The following is a 20065-nucleotide window of genomic DNA, read 5'->3' on the forward strand; positions in this document are numbered from 1 at the left end:
TATTCATTAAGATACATTTTACACGTAATACGGTGTTGGTCCGCATAAAATTATTGGAAACGTAAATAGATTTTGGTTCATGAGCATTGATTGAGAAGTACCCCCTCAAAATTATGTTTAGTTACCACTTAATTGAAGGGGAAACGTATTTCATTAACATTCTGGTATCAGTTATGTCTCTCAATGTAGGTGTTTCCTCATAGGCCGTGGGTTGGGAGTGAACGGTGACACGAGACATGAAGACACAAAGTCGGCGGAGACCGTCGCCTTCTGTAAAGGAAACTCTCTGTATGTAAAAAGAGTGTTCAGGTGGCAACCTATTTAAGTGTTTGGAGCATGGGATTGAGTGCAACAAACCACAACGCAGCCCAAGCCAACCTGAAGCAATTCAAAACTTTATGGCACTTCCTGAACCGTATCTGTGTACGGATTCTGACCAGAGGGTGAACAAAGTTATACTGTTAAGTAGCCTCATATTTGAAAATCTGTCTTGGTTTTGCAATCACTGAAATGAAGTCACATACACTCTCAACCTGAGAAGTTTCATTTCTTTTCCTCCTCAACTTCTGAATGCTTCACATTTCTTTTAGACATTGTGCATGAAACTTGCTGACAGTAAAGTGACGGATGTGTTTAACACGCTGGATTCACATAGATCTACATCTACATCCATACTCCGGAAGCCACCCGACGGTGTGTGGCGGAGGGTACCCTGAGTACCTCAATCGGTTCTCCCTTCTATTCCAGTCTCGTATTGTTCGTGGAAAGAAGGATTGTCGGTATGCTTCTGTGTGGGCTCTAATCTCTCTGATTTTATCCTCATGGTCTCTTCGCGAGATATACGAAGGAGGGAGCAATGTACTGCCTGACTCTTCGGTGAAGGTATGTTCTCGAAACTTTAACAAAGGCCCGTACCGAGGTACTGAGCGTCTCTCTTGCAGAGTCTTCCATTGGAGTTTATCTATCATCTCCGTAACGCTTTCGCGATTACTAAATGATCCTGTAACGAAGCGCGCTGCTCTCCATTGGATCTTCTCTATCTCTTCTATCAACCCTATCTGGTACGGATCCCACACTGCGGAGCAGTATTCAAGCAGTGGGCGAACAAGCGTACTGTAACCGACTTCCTTTGTTTTCTGATTGCATTTACTTAGGATTCTTCCAATGAATCTCAGTCTGGCATCTGCTTTACCGAAGATGAACTTTATATGATCATTCCATTTTAAATCACTCCTAATGCGTACTCCCAGATAATTAATGGAATTAAATGCCTCCTGTGGTGTCACCGCCAGACACCACACTTGCTAGGTGGTAGCTTTAAATCGGCCGCGGTCCATTAGTACATGTCGGACCCGCGTGTCGCCACTGTCAGTGATTGCAGACCGAGCGCCACCACACGGCAGGTCTCGAGAGACGTACTAGCACTCGCCCCAGTTGTACGGACGACGTCGCTAGCGATGCACACTGACGAAGCCTCGCTCATTTGCAGAGCAGATAGTTAGAATAGCCTTCCGCTAAGTTAATGGCTACGACCTAGCAAGGCGCCATTTGTAACATTGCATGTATCTTAAGAGTCTCACTTGTATCGTCAAGAGCAATGTACCACAAGGATGGATTAAAGTTAAGTATTTCCGCAGATACGTACTTTTCTGTATAGCATTCATTACGTCTCCTGTTTCAGACTTCACGCCATCCTTCGTGTGCTTATAGCGTGCATTTCGGCCCCCTCAAAACACTGTGTCGGCACCACTTGTCGACACAACACTTCCAGTTGCTGACCTGCTATTTTGTAGCTAAATGATAAGGGAACTATCTTTCTATGTATTCGCAGCACATTACACTTGTCTTTTCTTATAAGCAAGCAGTTTGCCACCCATCTCTATGCTTTTTTCTCCTATTCGATTTGTGAGCTTCTATTTAATAATTTGTGACCTTGATAAAGGTACACATATATAATCGAATATGGGATCGACTCTTATTCAGGTAGGGTAGGACTATCCACGTGGGTCCTAAATCTATCAGCTGTGATTGTGAAGACAATGTTGAAAAACGCACTTGATAGGAGACGAAATCGATGCTTTACGTACGACGAGTGTAGGACATGGGCAAGTGGGTACTCGATGTCAATCAACACAGCTGTGATCGTGGTTTCGTATTATCAGAAGCTTAATTCGGAAATAAATACTACAAAGTGTCTTTGTATACCTAAGACCAATTCTAGATGTTTCTCGCACTCGAGGAGATGCCTTAGTGACCCTTTCGTCCAGTCTTTACATAGAGAGTACCAAATTATTCAGTTGGTGTAAAATCCAATCGCAGGCAGTGGCTGCATATTCAGTAAAGGAAATTACGAACCCTCTGATCACAATCACCGGTCGATTGCAAGCACGTGTAAGGAGTTGGAAGACTTAATACGCTAATTTCCTTCCATTTTATGTGTGTTTATAGTTCAATGTACAGGAAAATTAGCTGACTTCCTATCTCTCTGTTAACTGTTGTGGGCGTTCCCTTAACCCTTATTCTGCCACATTTTATGGTTGAAAAATCTGCTGTGGGTTTCGATCGCCGAAACAGCCACTGTCAAGGAGACATGATGATCTATGAAGTCCTTTACAACAAGGTCCTTTGTTTTGGAGCCATGTGGAGGGTTTTAACCAAGGCCTTCATCCACTCCTTACGGACGTTGCCCAAAATATCTGGATCTGTGTCATCGAGTGGGGAATTATAAGACTCTCCTGGAAAAGTTAGGGTTGTAGTTCACTAAGGAAGTACCCACCTGAATAACAGAGTACTAGTGGAGTACTCAAGGTTATTTTCTTTTTTGGGTAGACGGTATATTGAGGTTCTCTGGTGAACACCTGCCAGGCGACTCGCAGGTAGGAAAACCAGATCACGTTCAGAGTAAAGAGACTTCGATTGTCAAATTTTATCAGAGAATTGTCGAAGTATTTGTAACAAAGTTCCCGATATTACTGCCCTCCAGGAAACTTCTCACCGTCGGGAGTGAGAGCTGGCTGAAACCCGAAGTAAGAAGGTTACAGATATTTAGCGATTCATGGAGTGTATATCGAAGAGACAGATTAAACGCCGTAAGAAGGGATGTATTCAGTACAGCTGGCAAAAATATTGTCTCTACTGACGTCGAATCTGAGGATGACAGTGAAGTTATTTGGTCACGCATAACATTTCTAGATGAAATCAAGTTCATTGTAATATGTTGTTACCATATACGGGATTCCACCGTGACGGTTTTTGAATCATTGCGAGAAAGTTTACGAGCAGTAGTGTGAAATACCCAGATCATGCAATACTAGTTGAAGGGTATTCAGCCTACAGCAGGGATGTCCATGGAATCATTGCAGCGGGTACAGACAGAGAGTCTTGTGAAGTTCTTTTGAATACCTTTCCAGAAAACTGTCTTTAGCAGCTATTTTACACCTCATAGCTACAAACAGGCGCCGACCGCGGTGGTCTCGCGGTTCTAGGCGCGCAGTCCGGAACCGTGCGACTGCTACGGTCGCAGGTTCGAATCCTGCCTCGGGCATGGATGTGTGTGATGTCCTTAGGTTAGTTAGGTTCAAGTAGTTCTAAGTTCTAGGGGACTGATAACCACAGCAGTTGAGTCCCATAGTGCTCAGAGCCATTTCCATTTTACAAACAGGCCCGATCTGCTTTACAGTATCATAACATTGAAAGGGACGAATGACCATCATGTTATCATTGCGATTTCGGTTAGTAAATTTATTGAATCAGTCAAGAACGCTTGGAGAGTATTTCAACTAGAAAGATAACGTAGACAGTTATTAGCATCTCAGGAAGACAATTAATTGACATAATATAGTCCTAATACAATGGACGAAGAGGAATTATTAAACTGATAGCAAATCATACTCTGGAGTACTATTTGCCGAGTAAGTGGATTAAAGATGGAAAGAACCTGTCGTGGCTTAACAACAAAGTTCGAAACATTCTGAGAATGCAAAAGCTGAAGCACTCTCGGTTGAAGAGAGGACACTCGAATGACAACAGGCAAAAGTTAACAGAATTTTCCGTGTATGTTAAAAGTTTGATACGGGAAGTTTGACCAGACTGGAGCGGCAGTAGAAGACTGCAAAAATAAAGCTGACGTTTCAAATTTCGCATTTAAGATATCGTTCACGCAGGAGAATCGCACAAACCTACTGTTATTTGACCATAGAACATGCTCCATCATGGAGGGCACTGTAATAAGCATCGCTGGTGTAGAGAAACAACTAAAAGAACTGAAAGCAATTAAGTCATCAGGTCTTGATGGAATCCCAATTTGGTTTTACAAAGGGTACCTGCGGCTTTGTCCTTTTACTTAGCTAACATTTATCGCGAATCTCTCGCCCAGTAAGAAGTTCCAAGGGACTGAAAAAAGGGGCAGGTGACTCCTGCGTATAAGAAGGGGAAAAGAACAGGCAGCCAAAATTACAAACCAACATCTTTAATATCGATTTGCTGCAGAAACCATGAACATATTTTCAGTTGGAACATAACATATTTACCTGAGATGGGAAGCTTCTATCTACGGATCAACAGGCTTTTAGAAAGCATTGCTCTTGTGATACTCAGCTTGCCCTTCTCTCACACGACGTTCTGCGAACTGTGGGTGATAAGCAACAGGCAAATTCCATGTTCGTTGATTTCCGAAAAGCATTTTTACATATTGCCACACTGCCAACTGTTAAAATGGTACAAGCAGAAGGAATAGGTTCCCAGGAATCAGAGTGGCTCGAAGACTTCTTAAGTAACAGAACTCAGTATAGTATCCGCGATGGAGAGTGTTCGTTGAAGACAAAGGTATCTTGAGTAGTGCCCTCGGGAAGTATGATAAGACCGCTATTACTTTCTGTGTAATTAAATGTTCTGGCGAACAGGATAATCATCAGTGTGTGGATGTTTGCTGATGATACTGAGCTGTATGGGAAGGCGTCGCCGTTGCGTGACTATAGGGGAACACAGTGCGACTCAGACGAAAATTGTAGTTGCCGTAAAGAATGGCAGCGAGCTCTAAATTAGAAAAATGTAAGTTAATGAATATGGGTAAGAGAAACAAATCCATCATGATCGAGTACAGTATTAGTGGTGTGCCCAATGATACAGTCACAGCTATGAAGTATGCAGGCGTAATGTCGCAAAGCAGTATGAAATGGAATGAACATGTAAGGACTGCAGTAGGGAAGGCGAATGATCGACTTCAGTTAACTGGGAGAACATTAGAGAAGTGTGTTTCGTTTATAAAGGAGGCCGCATAGTGGACCCGTTGCTGAGTATTGTTCGAGTGTTTGGGATCCGGTCAATGTCGCATTCAAGGAATACATCGAAGCAATTCAGAGGAGTGCTGCTAGATTTCTTAATGGCAGGTTCGAACAACATGCAGGTATTACAGAGATGCTTCAGGAACTCAATTGGGGATCACTGGAAAGGAGGAGACGTTAGTTTCAAAGAGCACTATTGAGGACATTTTGAGAAACGGCATTGGAGACTGACTGCAGAACGATTCTTCTTTTGCCAACGTACACTTCGCGTAAGGAGCATGAAGATATGATTAGAAAGACTAAGGCTCGTACGTAGCACTTAGACAGTCATTTTTCCTAAATGTATTTGCGAATTGAAGAGAAAAGGAAATTATTAATAATGGTACATAGTTGATACATATGTGACTTATCTACAAAAACGTTGTGTTTGTGTAAAATGCCCTTAGCAGCTTTTGGGGTTGGGTTTCGTTCTGAAGAGTGTGAGCTGTGAACATAATTGAAAACTAACTATATTATGGTCGAACAGATCATTTTCGGTGTTCCAAGGCTAATTATTGGCGTTCCAAGGCTAATTATTGCGTTCCCCAATGACATTTAAGTGCTGAGAGTGTGAACACAATCGGAAATGGAATTACATGTAAATCAACCAGTTTCTTTGTTCCACTATAGACAGATTCAATTGCTACCCTCCCCAAATGGTAGAGGTATAGCACAAAGATTGAATAAAGCCATTTAGTGGCTGCATTCAGTTTGCGGCTTCAGTCCTTGAGCACATTTTAGTGTTTCCTACAACTCAAAATAACTATCAAGGCAAAATAAATCACAGCCGAAATCAGGTAACGCTCGAAACACTGACGTCTCTAGTAAGCATCTCCTGGCGGGTATGCAAGACAGATGACACTTAGCACCGTCAAGTGCCTCGGACCCAACTAGGTGTTAGGGAACCATGACACCTGAGAAGGTACACAACTATAAGCTCCGCCCAGACCACGCCCTGTCCCACCCACTATATATAGTTGGGTATAAGGACGTCTCATTGGTGGAAGCACTCGTCTCCGTCCGTCTTCCTGCTCGATGCCAGGGCAGCAGGCGGCCGTAGGAGGTATATGATTCCAGGGGCTATCTTATCGGCACTCTGTTACGCGGACTTCACCTATATTTTGTGATGTACACAGACTGAGCTTATTATTTTTTTATATGCTTCTCCAGTCAGTCTTAAATATCTGTAGTTTGTCACTGATTGATGTGAAAAAAGATTTATCATACTCGTTGAGCATTAATTGCAACCAGTAGTGGATAAAATAAATAGCTCTATCTTATATACCACTTCTCAGTTCCTTCTAGTGGCAATTTACGAATAGATTATTACTAATTCACTAGTTTTTGGAGAAGCAATATATCCACAAGGAAAGTTACATGTGCAAGATTTACAATAATGTATAGTATGATAAAAGTGATACAACTACTAGACGTGAGACCTCAAAGTGGCAACAACGCATGTAAAAGTCTTCTCTATATGTTGTCAAAATATTGAGAGTGGAGTTGAAACCATTAACTATGGCTGATGTAGAAAACATATCTTATAGTAACGCACAAGTTGCATTGCGATGTTGAGTTACTTCATTTGTTTCTGATTGGTCATGTAACTGAAAGGGCTGAAAGATCACGTTCTTAACTACAAAAGATTGGTTTCATTACTCATTATACTTAAACTAAAAGCATAATTCGGGAATTCATGAAGTTTCTATAATTCGCACTAACGCATTGTGAAATTGAATCAGACATAACAGCTATGTTATAACTGCAGAGCTGCGAATAGGGATGGCTTTGGTAGGGGGGAGGGAAGAGTGGAACAATTGATGCTTACTGAACTACAGAAGAAAGTTTGCGATTAACATTAAAGTAAGTAATAGAAGACTGATCGTTTATCTGGCGCAGTAAAAAAGTGTTCTTAGCGTGTAGTTGCTAAGCTGTACCCGACTTTTAAATTTAGGATCTCGATGCCCAATGAACGCGATGACTATGCAGGAAGCCTCATCAGCATGAAAACAAAATATGACAAGAATTCAGGGAGAACACTCAACATTAGTCTTGAAAGTGAGTGAACGACCACGATTTGTCAGAAGTCGTCATCAGTAGTGCCAAATCTCAACCGCATTAGCAATAAGAAAAACTTCATGGGCGGCTTTCAATGTCCTCACTGCTATCCGCAGCCTGCTCCAACCAGCCTTCAGTGGAGCTGCTCCACCAGACGTTAATCTAACTGACGACCTTTTACCGAGAGCAGATTACACCATTGAAAATTGCTGATTTGTAGCACAATCAACCTGTTCGGCTTGCGGCGACATCTTATTTTAACAAAACTAAGTGTGTTCTGAACGACGTTGTCCAAAATGTCAAGAACTAGTAACATAGAACGGTACACACTCTTCACCTTAAACGGACTGTATTACGAACCGATCTTGAGCCATTCGCATCCAGATTATCAGGAATACCACCAAAATGTGGAGATATTATTGAGGGTAGGCTACTAAGTCGATGTTACAGAGTAATAAATCAAATTGTAGACTCAGAGGGAAATATCTAACACATGACAACTGTAGCAGAAACAAATCAGAAGTAGTACGGAAAACTGCAGTTGTTCACTTTCATTCGATTCCAGGTCTATCATATACAGTTCATGTGAAATGGGTTGTTCATTGCTCCCATAAATTTCCCTGTCTGCTTGATACTGAGATGACGAACAAAATTCTAATTCGTATGACTGACAGATGCTGCCAATTTGTTCATAGTCTTTCTCTTCTCTTGCTGACTAGACTTAGTATTCTCGAAGCAGTCGAATACGCCAACTCCTTCAATGGTGCCAGGAGATATATGACACGGAAGGTTAAGATTCGTTACTTACTTGTCACTGTTAGTGGCTCAGTGAAAAAGGCAATGGAAGATATTGTTAAGTTACAGTGTTTTTAACCAAACTAGAACTGATTTCGAGTTATAGCAAGTGAGCACTTTCCAAGAATTTGTTCAAGGCGCTGCTGCAGAAAACACATTATCATTGCCAAACAAAGCCTACGACGTAGCAAAGTCTTCCCTACGCTAGTGCCAAGAAGAATGTTAATTCGTAGCCGGAATGCTACACACAATGTACCACGTGACAGTGTGCTCTCTACGTTGCAGATACACTAGAACAGTAGAAAACTTATTTATATCTCATAGTGTGTTACTCTCATTTCAGTGAGATAGATAATGGGTAAAATATAGATGTGCCTAACGTTTATCTGTACTGTCAACAACCTACACAACTAAATAACGGCTGGAAGGTTGACAAATATTTTGAGCAAACACTTTGTAACACTGAAATTCATATTTGAAGCTAGCATGTTTCCCTTTTCAGAAAATCTCTTGTTGCTATGGCCATTCTACAGGCCGGCCGGGGTGGCCGAGCGGTTCTAGGCGCTACAGTCATGAACCGCGCGACCGCTACTGTCGCAGGTTAGAATCCTGCCTCGGGCATGGATGTTTGTGGTGCCCTTAGGTTAGTTAGGTTTAGGTAGTTCTGGGGGACTGATGACCTCAGAAGTTAAGTCCGATAGTGCTCAGAGCCATTTGAGCCATTCTACATTTTATATCCTTCTTCAATCGTCACCATCATCTTGTCTCTCGCTCACGTAGTGAAATACTTCTACTACGATCGGCGTCATAGTTCCTTACATAACACCCCCAATGACAACTGACTTAACAGGCTTACTGTTTATTAAACTTTTATTTTTATCTATACATTAGAAGAATAAAGAGAAATGTCTACACAAAATGTTCATTGCGCAGGTATTCAGGATTATTTGCTCATAAAAGTACAGAGCGATGGATGAACGATCGTTTCAATTTGCAGTACACTACAGACAGAAAGAAACATAATACTAGAAGCAGCAGTTACTACCGTGAGCGTGTGCATGGTTTGAAGCAGGACGCTGATTTTGGTTTAGTCTCCTCCGAATTAACTTCCTCGTACCACAAAAGGCGCAGTTAGTACAAATACATCCATATATTGATATGGGAATAACTATCGACGTATAACTGTTAGAGCACATTGCTACGTTAGGTAGCGTTAAATTTGTGGCCAGCACTGCTTCAGCCCCACTCCTGATGACGTACTGAATGGATTCCTAAATTCTCTTTGTTACATGCCTTGTTGCTCTCATAAACACGTCATCTGAAAGTCGGAACATAATGCAGACGGGGCCGGCCGCGGTGGTCTAGCGGTTCTGGCGCTGCAGTCAGGAACCGCGGGACTGCTACGGTCGCAGGTTCGAATCCTGCCTCGGGCATGGGTGTGTGTGATGTCCTTAGGTTAGTTAGGTTTAAGTAGTTCTAAGTTCTAGGGGACTTCTGACCTAAGATGTTGAGTCCCATAGTGCTCAGAGCCATTTTAGCCACAATGCAGACATGCAAAAACATTTTTATTGTCGTAGAGTATCGAATCGATTTAGCTGCGAGTTGTTTCGTACACCGATTCGAGAACAACATGGGACGCTTGTGATCTAGGGCTTGATGGCAGCAGGTCCTAGAATGAAACACTAGGCGTACTAACTACGACTGCGTAGAAATAGACTATTTCGAGGAAGCACGCACTGATCTCTGTCTTTCATAACGATTAAAATGTGTCCTGGGATCGAGTTTCAGTAGATTCTCCACGATCCTGAAAATATATATTTACTCGCTTGAGAGTAACACTTTTTATGACGTAAGAGGAAGAAATAATTTATATTGTTTTGGAAAATCTCATTTAGCTATGAAGACTTCAGAGTCTGGTCACGTCTTAGAAGGTTTCCTTTTTCTGACGACATAAACTTGAGGATTGCAGATTTCAGTTATTCCTCTGGATTTGTGAACTGGGTGAGAGTCTTTGTGCAGTCTAATAATGTTATCAGAGCTTAGTAGTGACTGCTATCTTTCAGATCACATTGGCTGGTCCAGCGTTCCTTTTTCCTCCATCACAAACACACCACCTGTGAAAGACTGCCAATAATTCAATAGCCTCTTTGTACGCATAGTTTGTTACTACCAGTTAATTTAATGATCATCGGTCTTTCGCGGTACAATTCAATAATCTTTGAATCTATAGCCTCTCTTGTAAGGTAAGATTGGTTCAATTGGCTCGGAACACTATGGGACTTAACGAGGTCATCAGTCCCGTAGAATTTAGAACTACTTAAACCTACCTAACCTAAGGACATCAAACAATTCCATGTCCGAGGTAGGATTCGAACCTGTGACCACAGCGGTCACGCGGTTCCAGACTGAAGAGCCTAGAACCGCTCGGACACACCGGCCGGCTGTAAGGTAAGATCCTACTCCAACGCAGACAACTGGCATATCTTAGAATATAGCCGGCCGTTGTGGCCGAGCGGTTCTAGGCGCTTCAGTCTGGAACCGCGCGACCGCTACTGTCGCAGGTTCGAATCCTGCCTTGGGCATGGATGTGTGTGATATCCTTAGGTTAGTTAGGTTTAAGTAGTTCTAAGTTTTAGGGGACTGATGACCTCAGATGTTAAGTACCATAGTGCTCAGAGCCATTTGAACCATTTTTTCTTAGAATATAGCTGCTCGGTATTATTGAGTTGTCTAACTAAAATGTGTCTCACGTTTCATAAACGTATTTACCATTTCTCTGGTACGGTTGAATGGCTGAATGATAGTGCTTTTGCCAGTCAGGCGTGGCAAGATCTGTCCCAGCTGATTCCATGTCGTCCGTCCTCATGTTTGCATGCGAACCTGACAGGGCACGTGCACAAGGGACGTGTGCGAGGTCGGGGATAGCGATCGGAGAGCGAACGGAATGGTTACGAAGTCTTAGGAGTCAGCAATCTCACCCTAAATCCGTTCACAATGGTGAGCCTTCGATTAGGGATATCCTCCTCCGCAAGTAAGCAAGATTATTTTCTCATCCATTAAAATAGCGAGATAATCGTGTCTGTAAGGTCCCAGGATAGTCGCTTGTTGTGTAGGTTCGATACGGATCAGATTTATCTGTTTCTTTGTCCCTCTTCTACTAACACTGTTGCGAAAAAGTGACAACTGCCTCCATTACATTGATTACAAAATGGATGACAAAGATACAAAGTACAAATTGTTTGGTATTTATTAAGCCGTTGACACATATAAATGTATTCGTTATGATACGTTTTGAATGTAACATGGTGTTGGTCCTCATAGCAATATTAGAAACATAAATTTCTGTTGCATTGGGAGATATACATGGAAATACTGTATGTCGTCACAGTGGCGTTTAGTTCTTACGAAATTGAAGGGGAAACGTGTTTCATTAACTTTCTGATTATGTATATCAATGTAGGCGTTTTCCCCAGGCCACGTGCCGTGACTGACCACACTGACACGTAATTTGCAAGGGCGACGCCGGCGGTCACGATCGCCTTCAGCAAACGCAGCTCATTGAGCAAGCGAGTGTGTGTGACGTCCTTAGAGAACATCTCGCTGCAAATACATATCTGTATCCTACCTGAACCTATGCGAATGGAGTGAGAGAAAGAGAAAATAGTAAAGGGTAGTGGCGGTTTTTATAGACGAAGCACATTAGCCTTTACAGCCGTGAAACAGACTGTAACAGAAAGTTAGCGGAGTTCTCGACTATATTCAGTTAATAAAGTAACGCATTTCGATGCTAGTAAACATGGAAAATTTAAATATTACGCGATTTCTTCGAATCCAAGACCGCAAATAGGTCAGCCTACAATTAGTCATACTAGGCTATCTCATCATTACGAAAACTGATGCAACTTTAATGGAGGGCAGTATACCACAAACGAAGGCCAACCGGAGTTAGATACTTGACACCTTAAACTATAATGCCATTGATTTTGTAATCTCATTTCCATCCCCGCGCTCTTCCCTTGTAAGTGTGGTGTGGTTTTCTGTCCACTGCACTCGACGAAGTTTCATGGAATCTGAAAGCACTTCACCTAATATGACGGCTCAACCTGTAGCTTAAGCATTGCAGGGGTCGAATTCGTTCACAGTATGGAAAATTAAAATCTATAGAATTAATCAGGGATATTCTATTTCCAACGTAACTGATGACAATTTCCTTATAGGATCACAGCCGCATTCGTAACAGCATAGTCGTTCAGAACTGGCTCCAACGGTAGCAAAGAATCAAACTTCTTCCTATTGTGTGGAGGTCACCAGACTTCAACAACATAGAAAATGTGCGGCGGAGGTTACGAGGCCGCTACCACCTGCAGCAAGGAATTCCGATATTCTGTGGTCAGAGTCAGAGTCAAATTGTTTGCACAGTTTGCTGTTAATGAATAAAGATTCAAAATTTTTTTTCTTTTCAATGTGTGTTATGTCCCAATTTTGACGTTAGAAAAATCTTTCATTAATTGTCGGTAAACGTTAGCGAGAGGGCGCCTTCCGCTGCTGCTGCAGGTAAGGCGACTACGCTACTTGTTTGCGAATTATATTTACGAGCTTCAAACAAGAGCGACTCATTTTCAGTTAACTGTGTGGATATTAGTATATTGCCTTAACTTCTTGCTTATTAGTCACAGTTTTTCCTTTTAATACCAGTGTAGTGTAAAGTACCCGCACTTGTATTGTCGCTCGTGTCGACCCTCATATCATACAAGATATTTTTTTTTCCTTGGTTTCCCCAAACTCATATGATACAGTGCTTAAACAATTAAAAGAGAACTTGAGTCTGATTTCAGATAGATGCCACACTCATACATTATTGCTGGTGGTGACTTCAGTCTATCTTCGATAAATATTCCAAAATACATGTCTTAAGCCATAGGTAGGCATAAAACCTCATCCGAATTCGTTCTAAATACGTTCTTATAAAATTATTTTAAACCGTTAGCACTGCAGCCCACTCGAAGTGTAAATGTTTGCGAGAACATTGACCTCTTAGAAACAAATAATTCAGTGTAAATAGGCAGCATCATGACGAATACAGTCATTAGTGACCACAAGGTTTTTATTGCGAGACTGATACTGTAACATCCATATACACCAAAAATAAACGCATATACAACCATTTAAAAATCTGAAAAAAAATCGTTTGAGGTCTTCCTAAGAGACCGTTTCCACTCCTTCCAATGGGAATATGTAATCGCAGACCAGATGAGATTTAAACTTAATGATATACTATCGATGGTTAACGTATACCAAATAAATTAAAAAGAGATAGTACTGATCCCCCATGATACACTAAACAGATCAGAACAATATTACCGAAGTAACGAAAAAAGCATACCATATTTAAAACAACATAAAGCCGTCAAGATTGACGATTTTTTACGCAGTTTCGAAATGTGGTGCGAACTTCAATAGGAGATGCTTTTAATATTTTTCGTACCGAAAATCTGCCTCGAAATCTGGCAGAAAATCCATATTCATTCTGGTCGTACGTAAAGTACACCAGCGGAAAGACACAATCAATACCCTCACTGCGTGATAACAATGGTGATGCTACAAACGACCGTGTCACTAAAGTAGGGTTACTAAATAAGGTTTTCCGAAATTCCTTCACCAAAGAAGACGAAGTAGACATTCCAGAATTCGATTCAAGAACATCTGCTAACATGAATAACTTAGAAGTAGATATCCTCGGTTTGTCACAGCAGCTTAAAACACTTAATAAAGGCAAGGCCTCTGGTCATGACTGTGTACCAATCAGGTTCCTCTCAGACTATGCTGATACAGTAGCTCCATATTTAGCAATCATATGCAACCGATCTCTCGTTGAAAGATCCATACTAAATACTGGAAAGTTGCACAAGTAGCACCAATATCCAAGAAAGGACATAGGAGTAATCCACCTAATTACAAACCCCGCCTGCATCGACTTTCAGTAGGATTTTGGAACATTCACTTTTTTCGAACATTGTGAGTCATTGCAAAGAAAACGATTTATTGACGAACAGTCAACAAGAATTTTGAAAATATCGTTCTTGTGAAACTCAGCTAGCTCTTAATTGTTACGAAGTAATGGGTGCTATTGTCAGGGGATGTCAAATTGATTCCATATTTTTAGATTTCCAGAAGCTTTTGACACGGTACCTCATAAGTGACTTTTGATCAAATTACGTATCTATGGAGTATCGTCTCATTTGTGCAATTGGATTCGTGATTTAATATCAGAAAGATCACAGCTCATAGTAACAGACGGAAAATCATCTAGTGAAACAGAAGTAATACCTGACGCTCGCCAAAGAAGAGTTACAGGCCATCGGCAGTTCCCGATGTACATGAACCATTTAGGAGACCATCTGAGTAGCTCTCTTTGATTGTTTGCAGATGACGCTGTCATTTACCGTCTTATAATGTGAAGATCAAAACGAATTGAAAAACGATTTAGAAAGTTATCTGTATGGCTACTGACTCTAAATAACGAGAAGTGTGAAGCTATACATATGAGCACCAAAACGAATCAACTGAATTTCAGTTCCACGATAAATCACATAAATCTAAAGGCTGTAAATTCAATTAAACACTTAGGGATTAGAAGTACAATTAAATTAAACTGGAACGATCACATAGATAATATTGTGCGTAAAGCAAGCCAAAGACAACGATTTATTGGCACAACACAGAGAAAATGCAACGGTTCTACTAAAGAGCATCCCTATACTTCGCTAGTACGTCATCTTCTGGAGTACTGCTGTGATGTTTGGGATTTTAATTAGATCGGGTCCACTAAGGACATCGAAAGAGTTCAAAGAAGGGCAGTTCATTTCGTACTGTCACGAAACAGAGGAGACAGTGCCCACGATATGATACATGAATTGGTGTTGAAGTCATTAAAACGAAGGCGTTTTCTTTGCGGCAGTATATTCTGATGAAATTGTAATCAAAAACTTTCTTTTCAGAGTGGGAAAACATTTTGTTGATCCCCACCTACATAGGCAGAAATGATCATCATAATAAAATAAGAGAAATCAGAGCTCGCACAGAAAGATATGATGGTTCGATTTTTCCGGCCGTTGTTCTAGAGTGGAACGGGAAAGAAACAGCTTGAAGGTTTCCCCATGAACCCTATGTGAGGCACTTAATTGTGAATGTAGCGTGATCATGTAGATAGAGACGAAGAAATAGATTGATTGGGCGATATATAGAAAACAGACAGCACAATACCCACAAAGACGTGGTGAGTAGCGTGCAAAACCAACTGGTGTGTCTACGTTGACATAAAAACGAAAGATGGGATAACCAGTGCGGTGAGAACGACGGCAGTCTCTTCTAGGCTCTGTTAACACATTCGATTGCACGGAAACTGACACCAAGGTCACCAACGCAGAGGAGTAACTGAAATCTATTTACTCGAATTTATATCCACAAAAAAAGGAAACCTTCCCAGACGCGACCAGATTCAAAAGTCTTCAAAGCCAAATAAGTTTTTCCAAAACCCAATAAATGGTTTCTGTCTCTTACGTCATAAATTAACATGTGTTACTGTGAAGTGAGTAAATATAAATTGTTAGAATTGGGGAGAATTGTGTGAAACTCGATCCCAGGACACATTTTAATCATTATATCAGGCAGGGATCTATGTCTGCTTCCACCATATAGTCTATTGCTAAGCATTGGTTACTACTCACAGTGTTTTATTCGAGGACCTGCTGCCATCAGGGCCTCCATCAGAAGTGGTCCTGTTTTATTTTCGAATCGCTGTATGGAGCCACTACCTGGTAAACTGATTCAATGCTCTACAACAATGTGCATGTCTCCATTAAGTTATGACTATCAGACGACGTATTTATGTAATCAGGGACGCAAGCAACAGTGAGAGAATTTCTGAATCCATTCAGAACGTCATCTGGAGACAGGCTGAAATTAGAAATAGCGTTGGACGCATATGGAACGCTTTCCGCATTATTCTAACAATTACACGTCGACAGGAACTCCTTTATGAATTTGTTGATGTTTCTGTACTAACTGCGGCTTTTGGTCTATGAAAACGTTAGTTTGATGGAAACTGGACCAACTTCAATGTGTCGGCCGTTGTGGCCGAGCGGTTCTAGGCGCTTCAGTCTGGAACCGCGCGACCGCTACGGTCGCACGTTCGAATCCTTAGGTTTAAGGAGTTCTAAGTTCTAGGGGACTGATGACCTCAGATGTTATGTCCCATAGTGCTCAGAGCGATTTGAACCATTTTGAACCAACTTCAGGGTACTAGGTGAAGGTGTGCATACGCTCACGATCATAAACCTACTGGTCTTAGTATTATGGTTTTTCGGTAGGGAGTGGACTGCAAACTGAAATGATCGTTCATCGGACGCTGTGCGTTTATATTGACAAATAATGCTGAGCGCCCGTGCACTAAATATTACGTGCATATATATCTGTTGAGGTACAGATAAAAACAGAAGAATAATGAACTATATGCCAGTTAGGTCAGTCGATGCTAAGGGAATTAAGTAAGGAAAGGAGATGATAATAGTAGCAGAAGTGTTTTGCTATTTGGGCGGGAAAGTAAACGATAGCGGCAGAGGTAGGAAGGATATAAAATGTAGAATGGCAATAGCAACAACACATTTTCGGAATAAGATACACATGGCAATTTTGAATATAAATTTGAGTTTTTCGTAGTTTTTTCTGAAAGTATTTGTGAGCTTTCCTACCGTTATTTAATTGTATAGTTAGCTGCCTGTATACATAAACGTTAGCCCTACCAATGCTTTATGATCCGATCACAAAAATGAAAATAACACTCTATAGGGTATTATTCAGTTTTCTACCTTTTTTAGTCATATGGCCTCACAGAAAATCTGGAACGTGGAGAGCACTTTGTCTCGTTTTAGGCTGTATGTCCGGATCCGATGATGCACTATTCCAAGAATTTCGTCAAAATATATGACGTACGACTGGAAATGCTACAGGATCCGGGGATTTATTGATGCTCAAGCCTATCCTGTTGTGTTCTATCGCTCACCAATAATATTCATTATCTCACCCTCAAAGCCATCGATCATTGTACAGTTTTGTGTTACTGGCAACACTCTAGCGATAAATCCACGACACAAGTGGCTTTTAATAGACTGAAGTTTTCTTCGGGAAAGCCAATAACTTGATAGGCTATTTCTAAATTCTGTCATCCAAGTTTTGATTTATAGTTCCCTGCTTAAAGAATACATTTAAAATATCCTTTACGAGAAAAAGTGTTTTTCTTCAAACGACCTCTCGCATCCGGACGCAGACCCGAAGGTATACTCGCTTCTCTTCGTACCGGATAGAACCGCGCTGTAGGACTGTGAACTTTCCCACACTACTTTCGCACCTTACGTTACTGTTAAATGCGTTTCGCCATTTGCAGTCACTCATTTCCTGTTCTCAGATTATCTACTTCCAGTTTTATCGAAGCTAACTTATCATTTTCAACGAACCGCATGGGCTTTTGTCACTTCTGAGTCTGGTCATGCTACTGATTTTGAATTCGATGTGTAAATTCTTAATTCGTGCCGTCGATTGTTTTTTACCTTTTTACATAATGAGGTTTTATTTTTCTCGTCTTTGGCCGGCCGGAGTGGCCGTGCGATTCTAGGCGCTACAGTCTGGAATGGCGTGGCCGCTACGGTCACACGTTCGAATCCTGCCTCGGGCATGGATGTGAGTGATGTCCTTAGGTTAGTTAGGTTTAAGTAGTTGTAGGTTCTATGGGACTGATGACTTTATTAGTTAAGTCCCATAGTATTCAGAGCCATTTGAACCAATTTTTTCTCGTCTTTCCCTGGCTGGTTTCACCCTGGGGTAGCCTATCTTCGCCGCTTTCTCTTGTTCTGGAGACTTCCTCGATGTATTTGTCGAAAGTGCTGCAGGAAGACTCGATTTCCTTTAGCTTGTTCATCTTCTCCCGGAACTGATTTCTGTCCTCGTTCGCTTCTTCCGTTTATGCCTCAGCTTTTGCATCCACTTCATCTGCCCTACGTCTATCTACCCCAGCTTTTTCATCTCTTTTCCTTATCGCTAGCTCTACCTACCGCAGTTTTTCTTCCTTTTCTTCTGCGCTAACTTTGCCTGTCTCGGCTTTTGCGTCTCATTCATCTGCTTTCTAATGTCGTTTTACTTGCACCGCTATCACATCGTAACTCATAGTGACACGTCTCGCATAGCCCCAAATGTCGAGCTGCTTGACGTAACGTTTGTTTCACATTCACCAACCAGACTACTCCCATTCTACTCACTAATCTGTTCACTCCCCTGCGTTGCAGGAATGGTAACAGTTGCTAGTCTTCCGTATCTACAGAACCTTTTTCCTAATTTCTCTTGAACCAGCATGACTTGAAATTTCCATGCTTTAAAAGAATGTAAATATAATCTACTGTTCAAGGAATAGACACTACAGAAAATACAATAAATGTATAAACACCCTACGCACATAAAATATATTCACACGCACTGAAGTCTATCCTCAGTTGCAGCAAAATAATACAAGGAAAAAAAAGTGAAACACAGATAATTCATGATGTTGAAGCTGCCACTACTGAAAAAGAATACAAACAAGCGAGGCGGTGACCGCAAAAGATCGCTACAGCAATATTCGCCATTCCACCGTACTGTTTCTGACTGCAGTCATCAGGTCATTTCGGAGGGCTTTACGTTTATAGTCGGTATGAGAACAAACGTATGGGAACTTGGCAGTAGTGTGTGCAAAGAGCCTATCGCACTGAAATGCTATACGAGCTGGTAACTGAAACACTCTATAATCTCAGTAGTGTGGTAAATGCACATGAGAGCAATTCTCATTAATATTTGATGATGCAAATGAAGTAAATTTCCTTCATCACTCATCAAATTTTCCATGCTGTGGCGCCTATTTTACATTGGAATGCCGCCACAGTGTGAGCACCATGTAGCTATGCAAAATAAATCGAACATTATTATACTTTAATTAGGGTCGCTTGACCAGGACTGGTGTAGGACGGAAGAGAGCACAATCCTATGCTTTAACCTACGAGTTTACTTTCTCAAGTTAGTATCACAACTAAATGACATACAATTAATTATTTTAAACAATAGATGAATATCAATTCGTTTGATCATGAGAGAGAGTACTTCTTTCTTGAAGCCCCAACTTAAGTATTATGTAATGGCGAAGGAGTATCTCAAAATGTTTTTAACAAAGTCAGTTCCACAACGGTATATACTTTGATGTACACAGAAGTACAAAATTGACTAAGTGAACTTGAATTGGAACACAATGTACTGGGACGTACCCCAAACGAAATAAAAGATATTTACTGAACTGCGATTTGCTTTAGTTGTCCGTGCAGCTCGCAAACGAAAGTTATAAAAATGGATCGATAATCCAAGTAAGTGAAACGAAAGAATAGGCAAAACAACTTGGAGAATAGAGCTCGCAAATTGTGAGCTGATCAGAGCGAAGGCAGTGCTAACACTAAAAGTGACGTTAACTCTACCTCAGCCAAGTCCCCCAGATTTGATTGGTCACCTGTAATTACATGTACCTCATGGCCACGTTTTACCGCATTATCTCCGTAGTCTCCTCTACCTTCCTATCCATCCCCGAAAACCGACGATTTGGGAGGGGTTGGGGCATTCACCACAGTCATGTGTAAGAATTTCCCTGAATATACCAAAAACCAGTTGAAGCCTGCTGCAACTTCTCGTTCCTAGCTTGTTCTATGCCACTTAACTAACCGGAGGGTGGTACACTGCATTTACTGTATCGTCACTAATTGGCTCAGACATTCATGTTATAGCGCTGAAGCCATGTAGTCACCTGAATGGTTGGTAAACATCCG

Source organism: Schistocerca nitens, chromosome 3, assembly GCF_023898315.1.
Source record: "Schistocerca nitens isolate TAMUIC-IGC-003100 chromosome 3, iqSchNite1.1, whole genome shotgun sequence".
In the NCBI taxonomy this organism is placed as follows: domain Eukaryota; kingdom Metazoa; phylum Arthropoda; class Insecta; order Orthoptera; family Acrididae; genus Schistocerca; species Schistocerca nitens.